The sequence below is a fragment of the Prionailurus bengalensis genome, chromosome D3, assembly GCF_016509475.1.
Source record: "Prionailurus bengalensis isolate Pbe53 chromosome D3, Fcat_Pben_1.1_paternal_pri, whole genome shotgun sequence".
In the NCBI taxonomy this organism is placed as follows: Eukaryota; Metazoa; Chordata; class Mammalia; order Carnivora; family Felidae; genus Prionailurus; species Prionailurus bengalensis.
The window spans coordinates 7154583-7166590 of NC_057356.1; the positions used below are offsets into that span (position 1 = coordinate 7154583).

General features: G+C 42.6%; 1 protein-coding gene and 1 non-coding gene across 22 annotated transcripts in view; one reads left to right on the forward strand and one right to left on the reverse strand.

Annotated features, from left to right (window-relative positions):
- CLIP1 (CAP-Gly domain containing linker protein 1) overlaps positions 1-12008 on the forward strand; it is a 126641-nt gene that overhangs the window by 9811 nt on the left and 104822 nt on the right. The window contains exon 1 of one of the 21 annotated variants that reach the window (XM_043557480.1): positions 5530-5913. The exons of 16 other annotated variants lie outside the window; for them this stretch is intronic. The gene's annotated coding sequence lies outside the window, so the exon portion shown is untranslated. Of the gene's footprint in view, positions 1-5529; positions 5914-10481; positions 10580-12008 lie in introns of those variants that run through there. 4 more of the 21 variants (XM_043557489.1, XM_043557491.1, XM_043557502.1 and 1 more) reach the window with 4 other exon arrangements.
- On the reverse strand, positions 237-309 carry TRNAK-CUU. The gene has a single exon. It is a non-coding gene; the product is annotated as a tRNA-Lys (tRNA).

The following is a 12008-nucleotide window of genomic DNA, read 5'->3' on the forward strand; positions in this document are numbered from 1 at the left end:
TGTTACTGAAGAACTTGTAATTTATGAGGAGTTAAATATTCAGCATGGAAAAGCATCTCTTCCTCATGTCAGAACTTGTGCCTTTTGCCAAGTTTCAGGCAAATTTGTATATTTGTATATTTGTGATGTTTGTCAGTTTTATGTTTGTATATTTGTATATTTGTCAGTTTTATTTCCCAGAGTTTAATTAAAGGTGTGTGTGTTTTTTTTAAGATTTTATTTTTAAGTAATCTCTGTACCCAACATGGGGCTCGAACCCACAACCCTGAGATCAAGAGTCTCATGCTCTGCTGACTGAGCCAGCCGGGCCCCCCAAAGGTGGGACTTTTCCTTCTCAGGTCTGATAGAACCTGCTGTGTGTCTCTGTGGAAGATTACCTAAGCATGGAAAAATAACCAACAATGAAGCTGGTGTTCAGATCCAAATGAAACCATGTCTTAGTCTCTGTTTACAGCATCTAGGATGGTTGTACAGAAAAGCATCTTAGGGATTCGGGAGGAAAATTAGTAGAGTTGTATCTTCTCTTGAAATAGCCAGGTATACCTCAGTACTCTGAAAATAGGAATGTGATTTTTTTTTTTCCATTGAATCCAAAGACCTATAGCAAATGTTAAACTTGCTTATTTGCAGAGTAAAAACAAGAGAGATTTTTATAAAGAGAGAAAAAAACCCAAGTAAGCAAGTCATTGTTTTGTGAGTTAACCTTTGTGCCGTTTTCTTGTTCAGAACAAACAGCTGGTATGTGTTTGCTTTTAGTATGGGCAATGTTAGACTATTTAAGGGCAAGCAACAGTATTTATTCCTTTGTGAAAATTGGAAAGGGACACCAGTTTTAACTTGGCTGGGGATTGACTCATCTCATTACTGTATATAACAGATCAGAGATTTTATTCATCAGTACACTTGAGGGGCAGGAGTCTTTAATATGGAGATTGAGGTTTTATGTTCCAAACTGTTAAGTGACCTTAACAAGTGATTTCACAGGGCACCTGGGTGATTCTGTCCGTTGAGCGTCCGACTTCAGCTCAGGTCATGATCTCACGGTTCATGGGTTTGAGCCCCGCATCAGGCTCTGTGCTACCAGCTCGGAGCCTGGAGCCCGCTTTGGCTTCTGTGTCTCCCTCTCTTTCTGCCCCTCCCACACTCACACTCTGTCTCTGTTTTTCTCAAAAATAAGTAAATGTTCAAAAAAAAAAAAGTGATTTTACTTTTTAGAATCCATTTCCTCAGTGGTAAAATGAGGAAGTTGAACTAGATTGCTAAGGTCTCTTCTGATGCTAAAATTTTATGGTGCTATATTAAGCACATTTGCTCCTTTTGACACATTAGTATAATTGACTGCTCTCGACCTATTAAGTAAGTTCTTCTGGGAGATACCAACCAGGCCTAGTAATTTTTGTCCCTTTGAAGATCTGCCTCTAAGCTGGTGGTATTAGAGTTACAGAGTCATAGGAATTTTGTAGAAACTTGTGTAAATGAAAATAGCTTAATTTATTCAGCTTTCCATGTTCCCTTTAAAAAAAAATTCTTTTGCAGATGGAAGAACTTTGGGAGGCTGCTTATTTTCTGTTTAAGTAGCAAGAACGTAAATCTTCACTCAAACTGAGCTGTGTAAAGGTATTCGTAATTACAGGCGGTTGCATCATGGCACAGAGTTTCATCTTCTAGAAAAATCACCTAATGTTCCAGATCTCTTTGCCTTGGTTGGATTTCATACCCCTCCTTCTCCTTTTTAATACTGCTATAGACTGTGAAGTTCTGGGCGCAACTGTATTGTGCCCTATTTCATACATTGAGTCTTAAAAATACACACTTTTTAAGCACAGAATAATTTTTGAAATGGTCATGTCTGTCTATCGATACCGTGTTCTGACTTCATTCAGCAGACATCCTGAACTGAGTCTTGAATCACTTATGTTCTACTTTTGACTTTGATAGAGAGATGTGGTAAAAGTTTCTGCATTAGTATCTTATTGTATGATACTCTCAAACCAACACTTGAGATTGGTAGACTGATTTCATAAATGCTTTGTAAGGCCTCTACCAGTTAGAGATTGGAAGTACAACTTCCTTATGGCACCTTTTGAATTAAGGCATCAATGAATCTTCTGACCCTTCCTAAAGGACCCTGTGTCCTTTAGTGTCTAAATGTGCTTTTCACATTGATCAACAAACAGTGACTATGCTATTTACTTATCTTTTATCTCTTGTACTCTATCCTTGCTAGAGATATGCACTTTGTGTTTTGAATCCTTATGCTAATTTTAAAGCTGTTTGACTCTGGCTTATTTAAAAAGTTATGTGTTGTGTATTTTGTTTTCTCTAAGTCTTAGGCTCATGCTACTATATATTAAGCATTTTTTTATACTGTGTGTCAGTATTTCATGATATTCTGTGAAGAACACCACTGTTTTCAGAGGCTCTGGCCTCCTGAACAAATTTGAGACCTTGCTCCACCCTTTTAGGCATATGCCTTGGAAAGACAGAGTCAGCTCTCAGGAAGATGGATTCTCTTTCTTTCTTTCCGCTTTGGAAAATTGTTCTCTTCTCGCGTGTATTAATTTCTGACAGGGCTGCATGGCCTTTTCTCCTGGCTGGTGTTTTCATTATTCCCGAGTCTTTTAATCCTCTGCTGGAGATGGCGGGCTCAACAGAGGGGCGGTTTGGAGCGTCCCTGTCATCGCAGGCACCGGCCTCCATAGACTTTCGTCTCATGTTTAAGATCCTGTTGGCCGTTAGGCCAACCAGCTGGTTGCTGCTGAAACCAAGTGGCTCCAGAACCCTGCTTGCTCTTCTCTCTAGTTTACCTCACTTGTTACTGCACTGATTTGAAGCAGTGGGTCTTCTGTGGCCTGTGCCCTCCACTGTGTTTGGTGACACCTTGCACATTTTCCCTGCTCAAGGGGCAGGCTTCTGGGAGGCCGGAACCAATGAGGACCTTCAGCAGCTTCGTGTCACTCATCATCAGTTCATACTGACTGACTCTCACGCGCTTGCTCGTGACATTCTGCTCTGGAGGAGATGCTCTCCGTCCCCTGACCAGCGTTCCGTGTCTTCATTCAGAAGATTAACAGAGTTTCTCAAAAGTGAAAATGTGAGAGATTTTTTAAACCTTAAAAAAAATTTTTTTTTAATGTTTTTATTTATTTTTGAGACCGAGAGAGACAGAGCATGAGCAGGGGAGGGGCAGAGAGAGAGGGAGACACAGAATCCGAAGTGGGCTCCAGGCTCTGAGCTGTCAGCACAGAGCCCGACACGGGGCTCAAACTCATGGACTGTTAAATCATGACCTGAGCCGGAGTCAGACGCCTAACTGACTGAGCCACCCAGGCACCTCTGGATCTTAAATCTTAAACTATAGCTGCTAGACTGTTTCAAAGTCAGACAGTTTACTAAAGTTGAGGGGGAAAAAAATACCAGATTAGTAAGAAATGAGTAGGTGACGCTGCAGGTGCACCCTTACCCTCTCTTACTGCCCTGCAGTTTTGCCCTCCAGTCCCCAAGCCTCCCTTTCCGTGTGTTCTTACCGGCCGTTCCTCGCCTCTGCCTTGGTTTCCTGTCGTCCAGAGGGCAGCAAGCACGGTGCTGTGCTGCTTCAGTAGAAAAATGCTCTCACTCCCTTCTTTGTACTTGAAATGCTGCTCCGGCCACGTTGGCCTTAAACCTGCCAGTCAGTGATTCTCCGGTTCCTCTCGTGTATCTCGAGACACGCTTATTAAATTTTCATATGTAACTCAGTACTGTCTGTAGTGTCTGTGCTTTGCTTTGAGTTTTGTGTGGGTTATTTTCAAACTCGAAGTATTGAGCTATCAGGTTTGCTGGCCAGTGCCCCGCGCTATAAGCAAGACCTCTTTCTACATTACGTATCCCCGGTCAAACATATTTTAAAGATCCTGTTACTGCAGGTGCTTACCCCTCCTCTTCTCTTAACGATAAAATTACTCAGTTTTATATTCAAGATTTTACATTTTTCCTTTTCCTCACATATGTTAGGAGTTAGGAAGGTGAATATTGCACACACGGGGAGATTTGGGGCACCTGGCAACTTTATTAGTGCCAAGAGGAAGGCCACTTACTTTGTATTTTGCCTTAAGCACGTTTTCTAGACCTGTACAGTCCAGTAGCCACAAGCCACATATGGCGGTTGGGCACTTGAAATGTGCTAAGTCCAAGCTGAGATGTGCTCTAAATATGAAAATACACAGTGGGTTTCAGAGACCTAGTAGGAAAAAAAGTAATGTGACACAGCCTATTAATAATGCTAATACTGATGACATTTTGAAAAATTATTTTGGATATATTTGGTTAAATATATTATTTCAGCTGTTTTTAGTTTTCCAAATTCTGTTACTAGAAAATTGAAAATTAGACATTTGTCTCACATTATACTTTTATCACACAGTGCTGGTCTAGAAAGTATGGTACTGTCAACATAGGTAATGATCTAACTTGATACTTACAACTGTGATGTCCCACTCACTGGAGGTAGTAATCGAATAGTTTGCCCGTAGCGTTGTTGGGCTACTTTTAAAAGAAGCCCCTGGGCTGGGAAATTCTCTACTCCTGTCATCTTTGTCAAAGGCTTAGAGAAAGTGAGACAGAATTACTTGATGCTTTAGTTTGAAAACTGCAGTATCGCGTCATTTTACGGGTTCTTGTTTGGATGTTGAGTCAGTTCAGAACTTTTTTGTACTCTTTTTTTTTTTTTTTAATTTTTTTTTTTCAACGTTTATTTATTTTTGGGACAGAGAGAGACAGAGCATGAACGGGGGAGGGGCAGAGAGAGAGGGAGACACAGAATCGGAAACAGACTCCAGGCTCTGAGCCATCAGCCCAGAGCCCGACGCGGGGCTCGAACTCACGGACCGCGAGATCGTGACCTGGCTGAAGTCGGACGCTTAACCGATTGCGCCACCCAGGCGCCCCTTTTTTGTACTCTTACTGCGTACCGGGTACCTTCTTAGGTCCTTTGGATGCAAAGACAGATCTTACCCCTGACCACGAGGAACTTAGTCATCGCATACTATGAGGACGAGACAGGAGTGTGATGCATCGTTCAGTAATAGAAGAGCTCCCAGTGGCTGGTGTAGTGCAGAGGAGGAGGAGGTAGGGCAGGGACAGTGGTCAGGAAGGACCCCACGAGGAGGTGATGCACTGCTTGAATTCTTTTAGAGAATGTCCCAGAAGCCCTGCCCCAGGGGAATGCTCAGGGTGGTGCAAACACAGACCATCCTCGGGGTGCGAGGCGTGACTGTGCAGTTCCCACCCCAAGAGTGTAAGCTCAGGTCAGCCAGGAAAGGAGATGTGTTGAATTGGCCCCACACAGGCCCATCAGCTTATTGATGGGGTTTTGATGGTCGTCTTCGCAGTTGAAATACTTGACCTTTCCTGTTTTACTCAAGAATTGAAGAAAATGTGTAAATGTTCTTCAGTTTCATCTTCTCCAGTTTTTTTCTGTACATAGATGTGAAGGTGAATGAAACTGAAATGGGGGGAAATCGAATGACTTGCCTTTCTTTGGTGGAAATACGAACAGTTTGGAAAGCTACCAGAGTGTTGTGTAAGCGTGTTCAGTGGCTGAAGCAGACCAGCTCAGGTTACACTGCATCTCCCGTGTTGGGGGTGGGGACAGCGAGTGACACAGCATACAACGGACACTTACATAACCATGACTCCAGGGGACAGGATTAAGCTGTGAATGGACCTCCCAGACTCCGGAATATGATATTAGAACACAGCCTTTGAATTTTTCTCTCAAGCTTGACTTGAAAGTGAGCTTCAGAAACCTATCAAACTAGACTTTCCATTACTCTCGGACCTTCTTTCCCCTTCCCTTCTGTTATTAAGTTTGTGAACTTTGATCATTTTAGAATTAAAAGGCAGCCGGAAATCTCTGAGTGCAGCTGTCTCTAGGTAAGTCATGTAACTTGTCTGGTGCTGGGTTTCCTCCCCATCCCCAGCAGAGCAGAGTTGAAACCTGGGTCTCCAGATGCCTCTGTCCTTAGCACGCAGCCGGTTTCCAGAGGCTCAGTGTCCGACTCCCTCTCCTGGCAGATTAACCTCATTGCAGGTTCTTCAGCTCTCCTTTGCCTCCTGACGGAATTTCCAGAGTTAGTAGATAAAGGAGGATTTTTGTTTGGCTCGTGGGGCGAAGTGCACCTCGAGGGGACCAGGTGCAGCGTGGGATGTGATTTGCCGGGGAAGACACGATGCCCTCCTGGAGGGTGCCAGGCGTGCCGAGCTTGCGGGAGCCGATCTTATCAGAGGAGGCTTCTCTTCACAGGTGGCAGGGTACTCTTACTTTGGCAAAGTTACAGCCACTGTGGCTTTCCTTTCACTTTGGATCCTTGCCCTTTCACTTAGGGAGTTTGGATTTGAAATCCAAAATAGTCAAACCACAAAAGGGTGGGGTTGGAAATGGGTTTTACTTAGTAACCTCCAGTTCTAACTGAGGATACTGAGGTCTGGAAAGGGGTTAAATGCTAGTGCAAGGTCATCCAGCTGGGACGGAATCCACGTGTTAATTTCCCAGTCTCTCTGTTGATACTTTTATTTATTTATTTTTATTTATTAAAAAAAAAATTTTTTTTTTTAACGTTTATTTATTTTGGGGACAGAGAAAGACAGAGCATGAATGGGGGAGGGGCAGAGAGAGGGAGACACAGAATCGGAAACAGGCTCCAGGCTCTGAGCCATCAGCCCAGAGCCTGACGCGGGGCTCGAACTCACAGACCGCGAGATCGTGACCTGGCTGAAGTCGGACGCTTAACCGACTGCGCCACCCAGGCGCCCCAATACTTTTATTTTTTTAAGTCATAACATTTTTTATAGCAGTAAATAAAAACAACAATAAAACAAAAATGAGTAAACTAAGTCTTAAAAGAATCAGAGAATTATGAAGAACATTATTGCTTTCATTTGAACATGGTTTATACCATGCTTATTTTTGGGAATTGCATATTTTAAGGAGTCTCTTGTTTCTGTAAATTGCTTAAGCTTTTTTTAGGTTATAAGGGAGAAGGCGGAGTTTAGACATTACTAAAATACCTCCTATAATAAAAACTTTATATCATGGAGAATTTCAAATGTGCACAGAAGTAGAATACTGCTGTCATCTAACCGAACAAGTTGTCAACTCATCAGTCGTAGCTCACATAACTTTAAGCGTGCTGTAGTCAGACTTGTGTATTTTTTACACCTATTTTGCCCTTGCCAGTAAAATGTCTTTTTGCTTTTAAGAAAATATGATACTTTTATTTATTATTCATAGAATTATGCTCTTGTGGTGTGAAGTATTTCTATCTCAAGTGCTTATCCTAAAAATGTTTAGAGAGAGCATGCTTGCCAATGGGGAGGGGGCAGAGAGAGGGGGAGACAGAGAATCCAAAGCAGGCTCCATGCTGTCAGCACAGACCCCAACATGGGGCTCAAGCCCACAAACTGTGAGATCATGACCTGAGCTGAAGTCATTTGCTCAATAGACTGAGTCACCAGGCACCGTATCCTAAAAATTTCTTTGAGTTGACTTGGTCGAGATGATTCTAAAGCAGAGTTTTTATCTTTGTTACCACATTAAGAAGAGCTAACTTCTGTGACAGCCCCATTAATTTTAATAATTAGGTAGAAGGTTTTTTAAAAAAAATATTTATTTTTAAAGACTAGTTAAGTTTATCCATTTATTTTGAGAGAGAGAGAGAGTGAGTGTGAGCAGGGGAGTGCAGAAAGAGAGAGAATCCCAAGTAGGCTCCACGCCATCAGCCCAGTGTGGGGCTTGAACTCATGAACTGTGAGATCATGACCCGAGTCAAAACCAAGCGTCAGATGCCCAACTGACCGAGCCACCTGGGCGCCCCAATGTTTATTTTTGAGAAAGAGAGAGAGGGGAGGGGGGAGTAAGGGGGAGAGAGAGAAAGAGAGAGAGAAAAAATATGAGTGGGGGAAGGGCAGAGAGAGAGAGGGACAGAGGATCTGAAGCGGGCTCTGCTGATGGCCAGAGGGCCTGAGGTGGGGCTTGAACTCAAAAACCACAAGATCATGACCTGAAGTCGCACACTCAACCTACTGAGCCACACAGGTGCTCCGAAACAGGTAGAAGTTCATTTTCAGTTATGGGAAAGTCCAGGGTGGGTTTTTACTGATGGGCGAATGGGAGAAGTGATTCAGAGATCCAGGCTTCTGTGTTGTGACCCCACGATCCTCGTGCCATGCTTTTGTGGTTGCCCAGTTCGCCTTCATCAGGCCATCAGAGGGCCAGGATGGGGGACTGCATAGGGGAAGATAGTAGGGGCTGGGCCTAGCAGTGACCGATGGGCCACGTGTCTTCACAGCCCATTGGCTAGAACTCAGTCATGTGACCATGCTAGCTGCAAAGGGAGCTGGGAAATGTGGTCTGTGACTCCAGGAAGACAAATCAGCTTGGTGAACACCTAGCCACCGTGTGGGTGTGCATATGCACCTCTCATGCTGGCCCTGTGTGCTGCATTTATGTTCCTGTGTGGAAGCAGCACAGCAGAGTGTTTTCTTTGTGGTTCAAGCCATTTTACTGTGGCCTTAAAAATCATTAGTGTTTTCTCCTTCTCAAGAAATTATATCTATTCATTAAATAAAATTTGAGAAACCCAAGGAAACACAGAAAAGATACAAAAACTACCAATAATCCCATCACCTGGAGATGATTATTAATTCTTTGTTACATTTCCTTCCAATTCAAGAGTTGTTTTTTTTTTTTTTTAAGTTTATTTATTTTGAGAGAGGGAGGGAGGGAGGGAGGGAATCCCAAGCAGGCTTCATGCTCTCAGCACAGAGCCCAGTGTGGGGCTTTATCTCATGAACTGTGAGATCATGACCTGAGCTGAAATCAAGAGTCTAATGCTTTACTGACTCAGGCATCCAGGTGCCCCCAATTCAAGAGTTTTTAGCTGCTTAGAAATAAGTTTATTTTTTTCTTTTTTCTAATTTTTTTTTTTTAACATTTATTTATTTTTGAGACAGAGAGAGAGCATGAACAGGGGAGGGTCAGAGAGAGAGGGAGACACAGAATCCGAAACAGGCTCCAGGCTCCGAGCTGTCAGCACAGAGCCTGACGCGGGGCTCGAACCCACGGACCGCGAGATCATGACCTGAGCCGAAGTCGGACGCTCAACCGACTGAGCCACCCAGGCGCCCCCCTTTAACGTTTATTTTTGAGAGAGAGAGAGAGAGAGAGAGAGAGCATGAGCGGGGGAGGGGCAGAGAGCGAGGGAGACACAGAATCTGAAGCAAACTCTAGGCTCTGAGCTGTCAGCACTCAGGCTCAAACTCCTGAAACGTGAGATCATGACCGAAGCTGAAGTCAGATACTCTACCAACTGAGCCACCCAGGCACCCCTAAATTTTTATTCTTTTTTTCTAATGTTTTATTTATTTTTGAGAAAGACAAAGTGCAAGCTGGGGTGGGGGGAGAGAGAGACAGAGACACAGAATCTGAAGCAGGCTCCAGGCTCTGAGCTGTCAGCACAGAGCCCAATGCAGGGCTGGAACACACAAGTGGTGAGATCATGACCTGAGCTGAAGTCGGACGCTTAACCGACTGGGTCACCCAGGCTTTTTTTTTTTTTTTTTTTTTAAATACTAATTCTTACTTTGTGCTGACTTGTGAACTCTAAAATTCATCAGAGGGCGAAGCTACAACAGTTACCAACGGCCTGGCAATTTTGCCTTAAAATGGCAAATACACCATTAAAATAAACTTAAAAAATACACCATTGCAGAGCTGTGGTGAGGCTTTATTTACACTTTTGGCATTTTCGAAATGAACTTCTAGGGGCTCCTGAGTGGCTCAGTCAGTTGAGTGTCCAACTTCGGCTCAGGTCATGATCTCATGGATAGTTAGTTCGAGCCCCGCATTGTGCTCTGTGCTGACAGCTCAGAGCCTGGAGCCTGCTTCGGATTCTGACTCCCTCTCTCTCTGCCCCTCCCCCTCTCATGCTCTGTCTGTGTCTCTCAAAAATAAATAAACGTAAAAAAAAAAACAAACCCAAAATGAACTTCTAGTTTGCACATCATAATCTCCTCTTAGTGAGTAGAGTAAAAATTGGGGCTGGTGAAGTTAGATTGTCAAGGCAGAAATAACATTTTAAGTTTATGATTTGCTTCCTACTCAGTTTTTAGAATTCTTAAGAACTGCTTAATTTTGCAGGAGAGAATACTAAGAAAAGGTGTTTGAAAATGAGCCAAAATTAAAACTTACCAGCTTGAAGTATATATGAATGTGTTTCTGGTGCTGAGCTGAGAACTTGGGTGGATGTGCTTTTCTCTACGTACCTGCACTGTTTATCCTGGTCAGCAGTGCAGAAAGGTGTTACTCATCTGAGGTGGGAGAGCCCTCTGCATTTCTTGTCATCAGCTCCAGATTCAGGGATCTAGAACCTTCAGGGTTTCCTTTAAGGTGGTGAGGTTGCATCCTAGAGGTAGACCTACATCAGAATTCCTCTTTGTGATATCATCCTCATGACCTCACAGGCAGGGTTGCTCAAAATGTTTGTGCAACTTTTGGCAGGATATGAGCTGAGACCTGGCCCGATTCTACAGACACCATGAGGTACCAGATTGTCTCATATTGGTAGATGGTACTGACTTTCCTGCGACTTCTGTAGATTAAAAAAATAAAGACATTAGTGGTAGGCCCTCTATATTTTACTGAAGCTATATAATGGCAAGAAAATCACTGTTTAAAATATCCTCTGGCAGGACATTTAAAAACAGAAAACTCAGTAGTAGAGCGGAAGGATTTTACTGTGAATGGGTATGTGGTTAATCAGTGGCTCTATTTGCTATGTAATTTGTCAGTTTTTCTGTTTCCTGCCAATAGTCCTGACATTTTTGTTGTTTGAAAACTTGCCCTGATGCTGAAGATAGAAACAATTTGAAATGATTAGACTTGGTGATCAGACTTTGTATAAATTATGACCCAGAGGTTTGCTTGAATTCAGACGCATCACAACAGAGAAGTTGTCATCATTTGTTTTTGAATATATTGTTTTGCTCTTTGTACTGGTTTTAGTTGGAGTTGGAAGAGAAAGCGTTGCTTCACACAAATGCCCAGAAGTATAGTCTCTGATGGTTAATACATAGAATTTTCTTTTTTTTTTTAATTTTTAAACATTTACATTCAAATTAGTTAGCATATAGTGCAATAATGATTTCAGGAGTAGGTTCCTTAATGCCACTTACCCATTTAGCCCATCCCCTGTCCCATACTCCCTCCAGTAACCCTCTGTTCTCCATATTTATGAGTCTCTTATGTTTTGTCCCCCTCCGTTTTTATATTATTTTTGCTTCCCTTCCCTTATGTTCATTTGTTTTTTATCTTAAAGTCCTGATATGAGTGAAGTCATATGATATTTGTCTTTCTCTGACTGACTAATTTCACTTAGCATATTATCCTCCAGTTCCATCCACATAGTTGCAAATGGCAAGATTTCATTCTTTTTGATTGCCGAATAGTATTCCGTTGTATATATACACCACATCTTCTTTATCCATTCATCCATCGATGGACATTTGGGCTCTTTCCATACTTTGGCTATTGTCGATAGTGCTGCTATAAACATTGGGGTGCATGTGTCCCTTCGAAACAGCACACCTGTATCCCTTGGATAAATACCTAGTAGTGCAATTGCTGGGTCATAGGGCAGTTCTATTTTTGTTTTTTTGAGGAATCTCCATACTGTTTTCTAGAGTGGCTGCACCAGCTTGCATTCCCAACACACACATAGAATTTTCTTAAGGATTGTCCTTTAAACAAAAACTTCAAAAACCCGTTCTTCCTATATAGTAGGTGCAAGCACTTGATAAATTAACCCTCCCATCTTTTTTAAAGTAGGTATTGGGACTCTTCTAACTTTGATTCTGTTAGCCATGTTGAGAGATTATTAGGCAATCAAAAAAATTTTTGTTACTGCTTTGTCCTCTTGCAAAGCATGTCGGTATTAGACTCAACATCGCATTTTTTGAAGTAGATTTCTCTT